Below are 14,455 nucleotides of genomic sequence, written 5' to 3'. Positions count from 1 at the left end.
GGCGGGATTGTGCCTTTTGTATTTAGTTCCGATGCGATTTCTGTGTTTCATCGTCAATGTGAACGTCCAAGGAATACATTGACCCTGCAGTGGTGTATCGGAAACTAATACTGGTCTCACAGGAAAGGAACAAGGCACAGACACTAAGAAGTCTCACTCCTCTAGCACTTAAGGCGGCATTGTGCCTTTTGTATTTAATTCCGATGTAATTTCAGTATTTCATCGTCAATGTGTATGTCCAAGGAATACATTGAACCTGCAGTGGTGTATCGGAAACTAATACTGGTCTCACAGGGAATGCTCAAAGCAGCGACTGTAAGAAGAGTCTCTATTCTTGTACTTAAGGCGGCATTGTGCCTTTTGTATTTAATTCCGATGAGATATCTGTGTTTCATCGTCAATGTGAAGGTCCAAGGAATACATTGAACCTGCAGTGGTGAATCGGAAACTAATACTGGTCTCACAGAAAATGCTCAAACACCGACTGTTAGAAGAGTCTCTATTCTTGTACTTAAGGCAGCTTTGTGCCTTTTGCATCTAATTCCGATGCGATTTCTGTGTTTCATAGTCAATGTGAAGGTCCAAGGAATGCTTTGAACCTGCGGTGGTGTATCGGAAACTTATACTGGTCTCACAGGGAATGCTCATAGCACCGACTGTAAGAAGAGTCTCTATTCTTGTACTTAAGGCGGCACTGTGCCCTTTGTATTTAATTCCGATGCGATTTCTGTGTTTCATAGTCAATGTGAAGGTCCAAGGAATACATTGAACCTGCAGTGGTGTATCGGAAACTAATACTGGTCTCACAGGGAATGCTCAAACCACCGACTGTAAGAAGAGTCTCTATTCTTGTACTTAAGGCGGCATTGTGCCTTTTGTATTTAATTCCGATGCGATTTCTGTGTTTCATAGTCTATGTGAAGTTCCAAGGAATACTTTGAACCTGCATTGGTGTATCGGAAGCTAATACTGCTCTCAGAGGGAATGCTGAAAGCTCCGACCGTAAGAAGTGTCTCTATTCTTGTACTTAAGGCGGCATTGTGCCTTTTGTATTTAATTGCGATGCGATTTCTGTTTTTTATAGTCAATGTGACGGTCCACGGAATACTTTGAACCTGCAGTGGTGTATCGGAAACTAATACTGCTCTCAGAGGCAATGCTCAAAGCACCAACTGAGAGAAGTGTGTCTATTCTTGTACTTAAGGCGGCATTGTGCCTTTTGTATTTAATTCCGATGCGATTTCTGTGTTTCATCGTCAATGTGAAGCTCCAAGCAATACATTGAACCTACAGTGTTGTATCGGAAACTAATACTGGTCTCACAGGGAATGCTCAAAGCACTGACTGTAAGAAGAGTCTCTATTCTTGTACTTAAGGCGGCATTGTGCCTTTTGTATTTAATTCCGATGCGATTACTGTGTTTCATCGTCAATGTGAAGGTCCAAGGAATACATTCAACCTGCAGTGGTGTATCGAATAATAATACTGGTCTCACAGGGAATGCTCAATCCACCGACTGTAAGAAGAGTCTCTATTCTTGTAATTAATTCGGCATTGTGCCTTTTGTATTTAGTTCCGATGCGATTTCTGTGTTTCATCGTCAATGTGAAGGTCCAAGGAATACATTGAACCTGCAGTGGTGTATCGGAAACTAATACTGGTCTCGCAGGAAAGGATCAAGGCACAGACTCTAAGAAGTCACACTCTTCTAGCACTTAAGGCGGCATTGTGCCTCTTGTATTTAATTCCGATGTAATTTCAGTATTTCATCGTCAATGTGTATGTCCAAGGAGTACATTGAACCTACAGTGGTGTATCGGAAACTAATACTGATCTCACAGGGAATGCTCAAAGCACTGACTGTGAGAAGAGTCTCTATTCTTGTACTTAAGGCAGCCTTGTACCTTTTGTATTTAATTCCGATGCGATTTCTGTGTTTCATAGTCAATGTGAAGGTCCAAGGAATACCTTCAACCTGCAGTGGTGTATCGGAAACTTATACTGCTCTCAGAAGGAATGCTCAAAGCACCGACTGTAAGAAGAGTCTCTATTCTTGTACTTAGGGCGGCATTTTGCCTTTTGTATTTAATTCCGATGTAATTTCAGTGTTTCATCGTCAATGTGTATGACAAGGAATACATTGAACCGGCAGTGGTATATCGGAAATTAATACTGGCCTAACAGGGAATGCTCAAAGCACTAACTGTAACAAGAGTCTCTATTCTTGGACTTAAGCCGGCATTGTGCCTTTTGTATTTCATTCCGATGCGATTTCTGTGTTTCAAAGTCAATGTGGAGGTCCAAGGAATACTTTGAACCTGCAGTCGTGTATCAGAAACTAATACTGGTCTCACATTAAAGGATCAAAGCGCAGATTCTAAGAAGTCTCACTCATTTTGCACTAATGGCGGCATTGTGCCTTTTGTATTTAATTCCGATGCGATTTCTGTGTTTCATAGTCAATGTGAAGGTGCACGGAATACTTTGAACCTGCAGTGGTGTATCGGAAACTAATACTGGTCTCACAGGTAATGCTCAAAGCACCAACTGTAAGAAGAGTCTTTATTCTTGTACTTAAGGCGGCCTTGTGCCTTTTGTATTTAATTCCGATGCGATTTCTGTGTTTCATCGTCAATATGAAGGTCCAAGTAATACATTGAACCTGCATTGGTGTATCGGAAACTAATAATGGTCTCACAGGGAATGCTCAAAGCACCGAATGTAAGAAGAATCTCTAGTCTTGTACTTAAGGTGGCATTGTGCCTTTTGTATTTAACTCCGATGCGATTTCTGTGTTTCATAGTCAATGTGAATGTCCAAGGAATACTTTAAACTTGCAGTGGTGTATCGGAAACTAATACTGGTCCACACAGGGAATGCTGAAAGCACTGACTGTAAGAAGGGTCTCTATTCTTGTACTTAAGGCAGCCTTGTACCTTTTGTATTTAATTCCGATGCGATTTCTGTGTTTCATAGTCAATGTGAAGGTCCAAGGAATACATTGAACCTGCAGTGGTGTATCGGAAACTAATACTGGTCTCACAGGGAATGCTCAAATCACCGACTGTAAGAAGAGTCTCTATTCTTGTACTTAAGGCGGCATTGTTCTTTTTGGATTTAATTCCGATGCGATTTCTGTGTTTCATCGTCAATGTGAAGGTCCAAGGAATACATTGAACCTGCAGTGGTGTATCGGAAACTAATACTGGTCTCACAGGGAATGCTCAAAGCACCGACTGTAAGAAGTGTCTCTAATTTTGTACTTAAGGCGCCATTGTGCCTTTTGTATTTCATTCCGATGCGATTTCTGTGTTTCATCGTCAATGTGAAGGTTCAAGGAATTCATTGAACCTGCAGTGGTGTATCTGAAACTAATACTGGTCTCACAGGGAATGCTCAAAACACCGACTGTAAGAAGAGTCTCTATTCTTATAATTAAGGCGGCATTGTGCCTTTTGTATTTAATTCTGATGCGATTTCTGTGTTTCATCGTCAATGTGAAGGTCCAAGGAATACATTGAACCTGCAGTGGTGTATCGGAAACTAATACTGGACTCACAGGGAATGCTCAAAGCACCGACTGTAAGAAGAGTCTCTATAATTGTACTTAAGGCGGCATTGTGCCTTTTGTATTTAATTCCGATGCGATTTCTGTGTTTCATAGTCAATGTGAAGGTCCAAGGAATACTTTGAACCTGCAGTGGTGTATCGGAAAGTAATACTGGTCTCACAGGGAATGCTCAAAGCACTGACTGTAAGAGGAGCCTCTATTCTTGTACTTAAGGCGTCCTTGTGACTTTTGTATTTATTTCCGATGCCATTTCTGTGTTTCATAGTCAATGTGAAGGTCCAAGGAATACCTTGAACCTGCAGTGGTGTATCGGAAACTAATACTGCTCTCAAAAGGAATGCTCAAATCACCGACTGTAAGAAGTGTCTCTATTCTTGTACTTAAGGCGGCATTGTGCCTTTTGTATTTTATTCCGATGCCATATCTGTGTTTCATCGTCAATGTGAAGGTCTAAGGAATAAATTGAACCTGCAGTGGTGTATCGAATAATAATACTGGTCTCACAGAGAATGCTCAATTCACCGACTGTAAGAAGAGTCTCCATTCTTGTAATGAAGGCGGCATTGTGCCTCTTGTATTTAACTCCGATGCGATTTCTTTGTTTCGCCGTCAATATGAAGGTCCAAGGAGTACATTGAACCTGCATTGGTGTATCGGCAACTAATACTGGTCTCACAGAGAATGCTCAAATCACCGACTGTAAGAAGAGACTCTATTCTTGTACTTAAGGCGGCATTGTGGCTTTCGTATGTAATTCCGATGCGATTTCTGTGTTTCATCGTCAATGTGAACGTCCAAGGAATACATTGAACCTGCAGTTTTGTATCGGAAACTAATACTGGTCTCACAGGGAATGCTCAAAGCACCGACAGTAAGAAGAGTCTCTATTCTTGTACTTAAGTCGGCATTGTGCCTTTTGTATTTTATTCCGATGCGATTTCTGTGTTTCATCGCCAATGTGAAGGTCTAAGGAATACATTGAACCTGCAGTGGTGTATCTGAAACAAATACTGGTCTCACAGGGAATGCTCAAAGCACTGACTGTAACAAGAATCTCAATTCTTGTACTTAAGGCGGCATTGTGTTTTTGTATTTAATTCCGATGCGATTTCTGTGTTTCGTAGTCAATATGAATGTCCAAGGAATACACTGAACCTGCAGTTGTGTATTGAAATCTAATACTGGTCTCACAGGGAGTGCTCAAAGCACCGACTGTAAGAAGGGTCTCTACTCCTGGACTTAAGGCGGCATTGTGCCTTTTGTATTTAATTCCGATGCCATTTCTGTGTTTCATCGTCAATGTGAAGGTCTAAGGAATACATTGAACCTGCAGTGGTGTATCGAATAATAATACTGGTCTCACAGGGAATGCTCAATTCACCGACTGTAAGAAGAGTCTGTATTCTTGCACTTAAGGCGGCATTGTGCCTTTTGTATTTAATTCCGATGTAATTTCAGTGTATCATCGTCAATGTCCCCCCATGAACCATGGACCTTGCCGTTGGTGGGGAGGCTTGCGTGCCTCAGCGATACAGATAGCCGTACCGTAGGTGCAACCACAACGGAGGGGTATCTGTTGAGAGGCCAGACAAACGTGTGGTTCCTGAAGAGGGGCAGCAGCCTTTTCAGTAGTTGCAAGGGCAACAGTCTGGATGATTGACTGATCTGGCCTTGTAACAATAACCAAAACGGCCTTGCTGTGCTGGTACTGCGAACGGCTGAAAGCAAGGGGAAACTACAGCCGTAATTTTTCCCGAGGGCATGCAGCTTTACTGTATGATTACATGATGATGGCGTCCTCTTGGGTAAAATATTCCGGAGGTAAAATAGTCCCCCATTCGGATCTCCGGGCGGGGACTACTCAAGAGGATGTCGTTATCAGGAGAAAGAAAACTGGCGTTCTACGGATCGGAGCGTGGAATGTCAGATCCCTTAATCGGGCAGGTAGGTTAGAAAATTTAAAAAGGGAAATGGATAGGTTGAAGTTAGATATAGTGGGAATTAGTGAAGTTCGGTGGCAGGAGGAACAAGACTTCTGGTCAGGTGACTACAGGGTTATAAACACAAAATCAAATAGGGGTAATGCAGGAGTAGGTTTAATAATGAATAGGAAAATAGGAATGCGGGTAAGCTACTACAAACAGCATAGTGAACGCATTATTGTGGCCAAGATAGATACGAAGCCCACGCCTACTACAGTAGTACAAGTTTATATGCCAACTAGCTCTGCAGACGACGAAGAAATTGAAGAAATGTATGATGAAATAAAAGAAATTATTCAGATAGTGAAGGGAGACGAAAATTTAATAGTCATGGGTGACTGGAATTCGAGTGTAGGAAAAGGGAGAGACGGAAACGTAGTAGGTGAATATGGATTGGGGGACAGAAATGAAAGAGGAAGCCGCCTGGTCGAATTTTGCACAGAGCACAACATAATCATAACTAACACTTGGTTTAAGAATCATGAAAGAAGGTTGTATACATGGAAGAACCCTGGAGATACTAAAAGGTATCAGATAGATTATATAATGGTAAGACAGAGATTTAGGAACCAGGTTTTAAATTGTAAGACATTTCCAGGGGCAGATGTGGACTCTGACCACAATCTATTGGTTATGACCTGTAGATTAAAACTGAAGAAACTGCAAAAAGGTGGGAATTTAAGGAGATGGGACCTGGATAAACTAAAAGAACCAGAGGTTGTACAGAGATTCAGGGAGAGCATAAGAGAGCAATTGACAGGAATGGGGGAAATAAATACAGTAGAAGAAGAATGGGTAGCTTTGAGGGATGAAGTAGTGAAGGCAGCAGAGGATCAAGTAGGTAAAAAGACTAGGGCTAGTAGAAATCCTTGGGTAACAGAAGAAATATTGAATTTAATTGATGAAAGGAGAAAATATAAAAATGCAGTAAATGAAACAGGCAAAAAGGAATACAAACGTCTCAAAAATGAGATCGACAGGAAGTGCAAAATGGCTAAGCAGGGATGGCTAGAGGACAAATGTAAGGATGTAGAGGCCTATCTCACTAGGGGTAAGATAGATACCGCCTACAGGAAAATTAAAGAGACCTTTGGAGATAAGAGAACGACTTGTATGAATATCAAGAGCTCAGATGGAAACCCAGTTCTAAGCAAAGAAGGGAAAGCAGAAAGGTGGAAGGAGTATATAGAGGGTCTATACAAGGGCGATGTACTTGAGGACAATATTATGGAAATGGAAGAGGATGTAGATGAAGATGAAATGGGAGATATGATACTGCGTGAAGAGTTTGACAGAGCACTGAAAGACCTGAGTCGAAACAAGGCCCCCGGAGTAGACAATATTCCATTGGAACTACTGACGGCCGTGGGAGAGCCAGTCCTGACAAAACTCTACCATCTGGTGAGCAAGATGTATGAAACAGGCGAAATACCCTCAGACTTCAAGAAGAATATAATAATTCCAATCCCAAAGAAAGCAGGTGTTGACAGATGTGAAAATTACCGAACTATCAGCTTAATAAGTCACAGCTGCAAAATACTAACACGAATTCTTTACAGACGAATGGAAAAACTAGTAGAAGCCAACCTCGGGGAAGATCAGTTTGGATTCCGTAGAAACACTGGAACACGTGAGGCAATACTGACCTTACGACTTATCTTAGAAGAAAGATTAAGGAAAGGCAAACCTACGTTTCTAGCATTTGTAGACTTAGAGAAAGCTTTTGACAATGTTGACTGGAATACTCTCTTTCAAATTCTAAAGGTGGCAGGGGTAAAATACAGGGAGCGAAAGGCTATTTACAATTTGTACAGAAACCAGATGGCAGTTATAAGAGTCGAGGGACATGAAAGGGAAGCAGTGGTTGGGAAGGGAGTAAGACAGGGTTGTAGCCTCTCCCCGATGTTGTTCAATCTGTATATTGAGCAAGCAGTAAAGGAAACAAAAGAAAAATTCGGAGTAGGTATTAAAATTCATGGAGAAGAAATAAAAACTTTGAGGTTCGCCGATGACATTGTAATTCTGTCAGAGACAGCAAAGGACTTGGAAGAGCAGTTGAATGGAATGGACAGTGTCTTCAAAGGAGGATATAAGATGAACATCAACAAAAGCAAAACAAGGATAATGGAATGTAGTCTAATCAAGTCGGGTGATGCTGAGGGAATTAGATTAGGAAATGAGGCACTTAAAGTAGTGAAGGAGTTTTGCTATTTGGGGAGCAAAATAACTGATGATGGTCGAAGTAGAGAGGATATAAAATGTAGGCTGGCAATGGCAAGGAAAGCGTTTCTGAAGAAGAGAAATTTGTTAACATCGAGTATAGATTTAAGTGTCAGGAAGTCATTTCTGAAAGTATTCGTATGGAGTGTAGCCATGTATGGAAGTGAAACATGGACGATAAATAGTTTGGACAAGAAGAGAATAGAAGCTTTCGAAATGTGGTGCTACAGAAGAATGCTGAAGATTAGATGGGTAGATCACATAACTAATGAGGAAGTATTGAATAGGATTGGGGAGAAGAGAAGTTTGTGGCACAACTTGACCAGAAGAAGGGATCGGTTGGTAGGACATGTTCTGAGGCATCAAGGGATCACCAATTTAGTATTGGAGGGCAGTGTGGAGGGTAAAAATCGTAGAGGGAGACCAAGAGATGAATACACTAAGCAGATTCAGAAGGATGTAGGTTGCAGTAGGTACTGGGAGATGAAAAAGCTTGCACAGGATAGAGTAGCATGGAGAGCTGCATCAAACCAGTCTCAGGACTGAAGACCACAACAACAACAACAACATCGTCAATGTGTATGACAAGGAATACATTGAAGCTGCAGTGGTTTATCGGAAATTAATACTGGTCTCACAGCGAATATTCAAAGCACCGACTGTAAGAAGGGTGTCTACTCCTGGACTTAAGGCGGCATTGTCCCTTTTGTATTTAATTCCGATGCGATTTCAGTGTTTCATCGTCAATGTGAATCTCCAAGCAATACATAGAACCTGCAGTGGTGTATCGGAAACTAATACTGGTCTCACAGGGAACGCTCAAAGCACCGACTGTTAGAAGAGTCTCTATTCATGTACTTAAGTCGGCATTGTGCCTTTTGTATTTAATTGCGATGCGATTTCTGTGTTTCATTGTCAATGTGAAGGTCCAAGGAATACATTGAACCTGCAGTGGTGTATCGGAAACTAATACTGGTCGCACAGGAAAGGATCAAGCCACAGTCTCTGAGAAGTCTCACCCTTCTTGCACTTAAGGCGGCATTGTGCCTTTTGTATTTAATTCTGATGTAATTTCAGTGTTTCATCGTCAATGTGTATGTCCAAGGAATACATTGAACCTGCAGTGGTGTATCGGAAACTAATACTGGTCTCACAGGGAATGTTCAAAGCACCGACTGTAAGAAGAGTCTCTATTCTTGTACTTAAGGCGGCATTGTGCCTTTTGTATTTAATTCCGATGCCATTTCTGTGTTTCATAGAGAATGTGAAGGTCCAAGGAATACTTTGAACCTGCAGTGGTGTATCGGAAACTAATACTGGTCTCAGAGGCTATGCTCAAAGCACCGACTGAGAGAAGTGTCTCTATTCTTGTACTTAAGGCGGCATTGTGCCTTTTGTATTTAATTCCGATGCGATTTCTGTGTTTCATCGTCAATGTGAAGGTCCAAGGAATACATTGAACCTGCAGTGGTGTATCGAAAACTATTACTGGTCTTACAGGGAATGCTCAAGCACCGACTGTAAGAAGAGTCTCTATTCTTGTAATTAAGGCGGCATTGTGCCTTTTGTATTTAGTTCCGATGCGATTTCTGTTTTTCATCGTCAATGTGAAGGTCCAAGGAATACATTGAACCTGCAGTGGTGTATCGGAAACTAATACTGGTCTCACAGGGAATGCTCAAACCACCGACTGTAAGAAGAGTCTCTATTCTTGTACTTAAGGCGGCATTGTGCCTTTTGTATTTAATTCCCATGCGATTTCTGTGTTTCATAGTCTATGTGAAGGTCCAAGGAATACATTGATCCTGCAGTGGTGTATCGGAAACTAATACTGGTCTCACAGGGAGTTTTCAAGGCACAAACTGTAGAAGAGTCTCTGATCTTGTACTTTACGCGGCATTGTGCTTCTTGTATTTAATTCCGATGCGATTTCTGTGTTTCATCGTCAATGTGAACGTCCATGGAATACATTGAACCTGCAGTGGTGTATCGGAAACTAATACTGGTCTCACAGGAAAGGATCAAAGCACAGACTCTAAGAAATCTCACTCCTCTTGCACATAAGGCTGCATTGCGCTTTTTGCATTTAATTTCGATGTAATTTCAGAGTTTCATCGTCAATGTGTATGTCCAAGGAATACATTGAACCTGCAGTGGTGTATCGGAAACTATAACTGGTCTCACAGGGAGTGTTCAAGGCACAGACTGTAGAAGAGTCTCTGATCTTGTACTTTACGCAGCATTGTGCTTCTTGTATTTAATTCCGATGCGATTTCTGTGTTTCATCGTCAATGTGAACGTCCAAGGAATACATTGAACCTGCAGTGGTGTATCGGAAACTATTACTGGTCTCACAGGGAATGCTCAAAGCACTGAATGTAAGAAGAGTCTCTACTCTTGTAATTAAGGCGGCATTGTGCCTTTTGTATTTAGTTCCGAAGCGATTTCTGTGTTTCATCGTCAATGTGAAGGTCCAAGGAATACATTGAACCTGCAGTGGTGTATCGGAAACTAATACTGGTCTCGCAGGAAAGGATCAAGGCACAGACTCTAAGAAGTCACACTCTTCTAGCACTTAAGGCGGCATTGTGCCTTTTCTATTTAATTCCGATGTAATTTCAGTATTTCATCGTCAATGTGTATGTCCAAGGAATACATTGAACCTACAGTGGTGTAACGGAAACTAATACTGGTCTCACAGGGAATTCTCAAAGCACTGACTGTAAGAAGGGTCTCTATTCTTGTACTTAAGGCAGCCTTGTACCTTTTGTATTTAATTCCGATGCGATTTCTGTGTTTTATAGTCAATGTGAAGGTCCAAGGAATACCTTCAACCTGCAGTGGTGTATCGGAAAATTATACTGCACTCAGAAGGAATGCTCAAAGCACCGACCGTTAGAAGTGTCATTATTCTTGTACTTATGGCGGCATTGTGCCTTTTGTATTTAATTCCGATGCGATTACTGTGTTTCATCGTCAATGTGAAGGTCCAAGGAATACATTCAACCTGCAGTGGTGTATCGGAAACTAATACTGGTCTCACAGGGAATGCTCAAATCACCGACTGCAAGAAGAGTCTCTATTCTTGTAATTAAGGGGGCATTGTGCCTATTGTATTTAATTCCGATGCTATTTCTGTGTTTCATCGTCAATGTGAAGGTCTAAGGAATACATTGAACCTGCAGTGGTGTATCGGAAACTAATACTGGTCTCGCAGGAAATTATCAAGGCACAGACTCTAAGAAGTCACACTCTTCTAGCACTTAAGGCGGCATTGTGCCTTTTGTATTTAATTCCGATGTAATTTCAGTATTTCATCGTCAATGTGTATGTCCAAGGAATACATTGAACCTGCAGTGGTGAATCCGAAACTAATACTGGTCTCACAGGGAATGCTCAAAGCACTGACTGTAAGAAGAGTCTCTATTCTTGTACTTAAGGCAGCCTTATACCTTTTGTATTTAATTCCGATGCGATTTCTGTGTTTCATTGTCAATGTGAAGGTCCAAGGAATACCTTCAACCTGCAGTGGTGTATCGGAAACTTATACTTCTCTCAGAAGGAATGCTCAAAGCACCGACTGTAATAAGAGTCTCTATTCTTGGACTTAAGCCGGCATTGTGCCTTTTGTATTTCATTCCGATGCGATTTCTGTGTTTCATAGTCAATCTGGAGGTCCAAGGCATACTTTGAACCTGCAGTCGTGTATCAGAAACTAATACTGGTCTCACATTAAAGGATCAAAGCACAGATTCTAAGAAGTCTCACTCATTTTGCACTTAAGGCAGCATTGTGCCTTTTGTATTTAATTCCGATGCGATTTCTGTGTTTCATAGTCAATGTGAAGGTGCACGGAATACTTTGAACCTGCAGTGGTGTATCGGAAACTAATACTGGTCTCACAGGGAATGCTCAAAGCACCAACTGTAAGAAGAGTCTTTATTCTTGTACTTAAGGCGGCCTTGTGCCTTTTGTATTTAATTCCGATGCGATTTCTGTGTTTCATCGTCAATATGAAGGTCCAAGTAATACATTGAACCTGCATTGGTGTATCGGAAACTAATAATGGTCTCACAGGGAATGCTCAAAGCACCGAATGTAAGAAGAGTCTCTATTCTTGTACTTAAGGCGGCATTGTGCCTTTTGTATTTAACTCCGATGCGATTTCTGTGTTTCATAGTCAATGTGAATGTCCAAGGAATACTTTAAACCTGCAGTGGTGTATCGGAAACTAATACTGGTCTCACAGGGAATGCTCAAAGCACTGACTGCAAGAAGAGTCTCTATTCTTGTAATTAAGGGGGCATTGTGCCTTTTGTATTTAATTCCGATGCGATTTCTGTGTTTCATAGTCAATGTGAAGGTCCAAGGAATACCTTCAACCTGCAGTGGTGTATCGGAAACTTATACTGCTCTCAGAAGGAATGCTCAAAGCACCGACTGTAAGAAGTGCCTCTATTCTTGTACTTATGGCGGCATTGTGCCTTTTGTATTTAATTCCGATGCGATTACTGTGTTTCATCGTCAATGTGCAGGTCCAAGAAATACATTCAACCTGCAGTGGTGTATCGGAAAGTAATACTGGTCTCACAGGAAAGGATCAAAGAATGGACTCTAAGAAGTCTCACTCTTCTTGCATTAAGGCAGCATTGTGTCTTTTGTATTTAATTCCGATGTAATTTCAGTGTTTCATCGTTATTGTGTATGTCCAGGGAATACATTGAACCAGCAGTGGTGTATCGGAAACTAATACTGGTCTCACAGGGAATGCTCAAATCACCGACTGTAAGAAGAGTCTCTATTCCTGTACTTAAGGCGGCATTGTTCTTTTTGGATTTAATTCCGATGCGATTTCTGTGTTTCATCGTCAATGTGAAGGTCCAAGGAATACATTGAACCTGCAGTGGTGTATCGGAAACTAATACTGGTCTCACAGGGAATGCTCAAAGCACCGACTGTAAGAAGAGTCTCTAATCTTGTACTTAAGGCGCCATTGTGCCTTTTGTATTTCATTCCGAAGCGATTTCTGTGTTTCATCGTCAATGTGAAGGTCCAAGGAATTCATTGAACCTGCAGTGGTGTATCTGAAACTAATACTGGTCTCACAGGGAATGCTCAAAACACCGACTGTAAGAAGAGTCTCTATTCTTTTAATTAAGGCGGCATTGTGCCTTTTGTATTTAATTCCGATGCGAATTCTGTGTTCCATCGTCTATCTGAAGGTCCAAGGAATACATTGAACCTACAGTGGTGTATCGGAAACTAATACTGGACTCACAGGGAAAGCTCAAAGCACCGACTGTAAGAAGAGTCTCTATAATTGTACTTAAGGCGGCATTGTGCCTTTTGTATTTAATTCCGATGCGATTTCTGTGTTTCATAGTCAATGTGAAGGTCCAAGGAATACTTTGAACCTGCAGTGGTGTATCGGAATATAATACTCTTCTCACAGGGAATGCTCAAAGCACTGACTGTAAGAGGAGCCTCTATTCTTGTACTTAAGGCGTCCTTGTGACTTTTGTATTTATTTCCGATGCCATTTCTGTGTTTCATAGTCAATGTGAAGGTCCAAGGAATACCTTGAACCTGCAGTGGTGTATCGGAAACTAATACTGCTCTCAAAAGGAATGCTCAAATCACCGACTGTAAGAAGTGTCTCTATTCTTGTACTTAAGGCGGAATTGTGCCTTTTGTATTTTATTCCGATGCCATTTCTGTGTTTCATCGTCAATGTGATGGTCTAAGGAATACATTGAACCTGCAGTGGTGTATCGAATAATAATACTGGTCTCACAGGGAATGCTCAATTCACCGACTGTAAGAAGAGTCTCCATTCTTGTAATTAAGGCGGCATTGTGCCTCTTGTATTTAATTCCGATGCGATATCTGTGTTTCATCGTCAATTTGAACGTCCAAGGAATACATTGAACCTGCAGTGGTGTATCGGAAACTAATACTGGTCTCACAGGGAATGCTCAAAGCACCGACTGTAAGAAGAGTCTCTATTCTTGTACTTAAGTCGGCATTGTGCTTTTTGTATTTTATTCCGATGCGATTTCTGTGTTTCATCGTCAATGTGAAGGTCCAAGGAATACATTGAACCTGCAGTGGTGTATCGGAAACAAATACTGGTCTCACAGGGAATGCTCAAAGCACCGACTGTAACAAGAATCTCTATTCTTGTACTTAAGGCGGCATTGTGTTTTTGTATTTAATTCCGATGCGATTTCTATGTTTCATAGTCAATGTGAAGGTCCAAGGAATACTTTGAACCTGCAGTGGTGTATCGGAAACTAATACTGGTCTCACAGGGAATGCTCAAAGCACTGACTGTAAGAGGAGCCTCTATTCTTGTACTTAAGGCGTCCTTGTGACTTTTGTATTTATTTCCGATGCCATTTCTGTGTTTCATAGTCAATGTGAAGGTCCAAGGAATACCTTGAACCTGCAGTGGTGTATCGGAAACTAATACTGCTCTCAAAGGGAATGCTCAAATCACCGACTGTAAGAAGTGTCTCTATTCTTGTACTTAAGGCGGCATTGTGCCTTTTGTATTTTATTCCGATTCCATTTCTGTGTTTCATCGTCAATGTGATGGTCTAAGTCATACATTGAACCTGCAGCGGTGTATCGGAAACTAATACTGGTCTCACAGGGAATGCTCAAAGCACCGACTGTAAGA

This window comes from Schistocerca americana, chromosome 6 (genome assembly GCF_021461395.2).
Source record: "Schistocerca americana isolate TAMUIC-IGC-003095 chromosome 6, iqSchAmer2.1, whole genome shotgun sequence".
Taxonomy (NCBI): Eukaryota; Metazoa; Arthropoda; class Insecta; order Orthoptera; family Acrididae; genus Schistocerca; species Schistocerca americana.
This window is presented reverse-complemented; position numbering follows the sequence as displayed.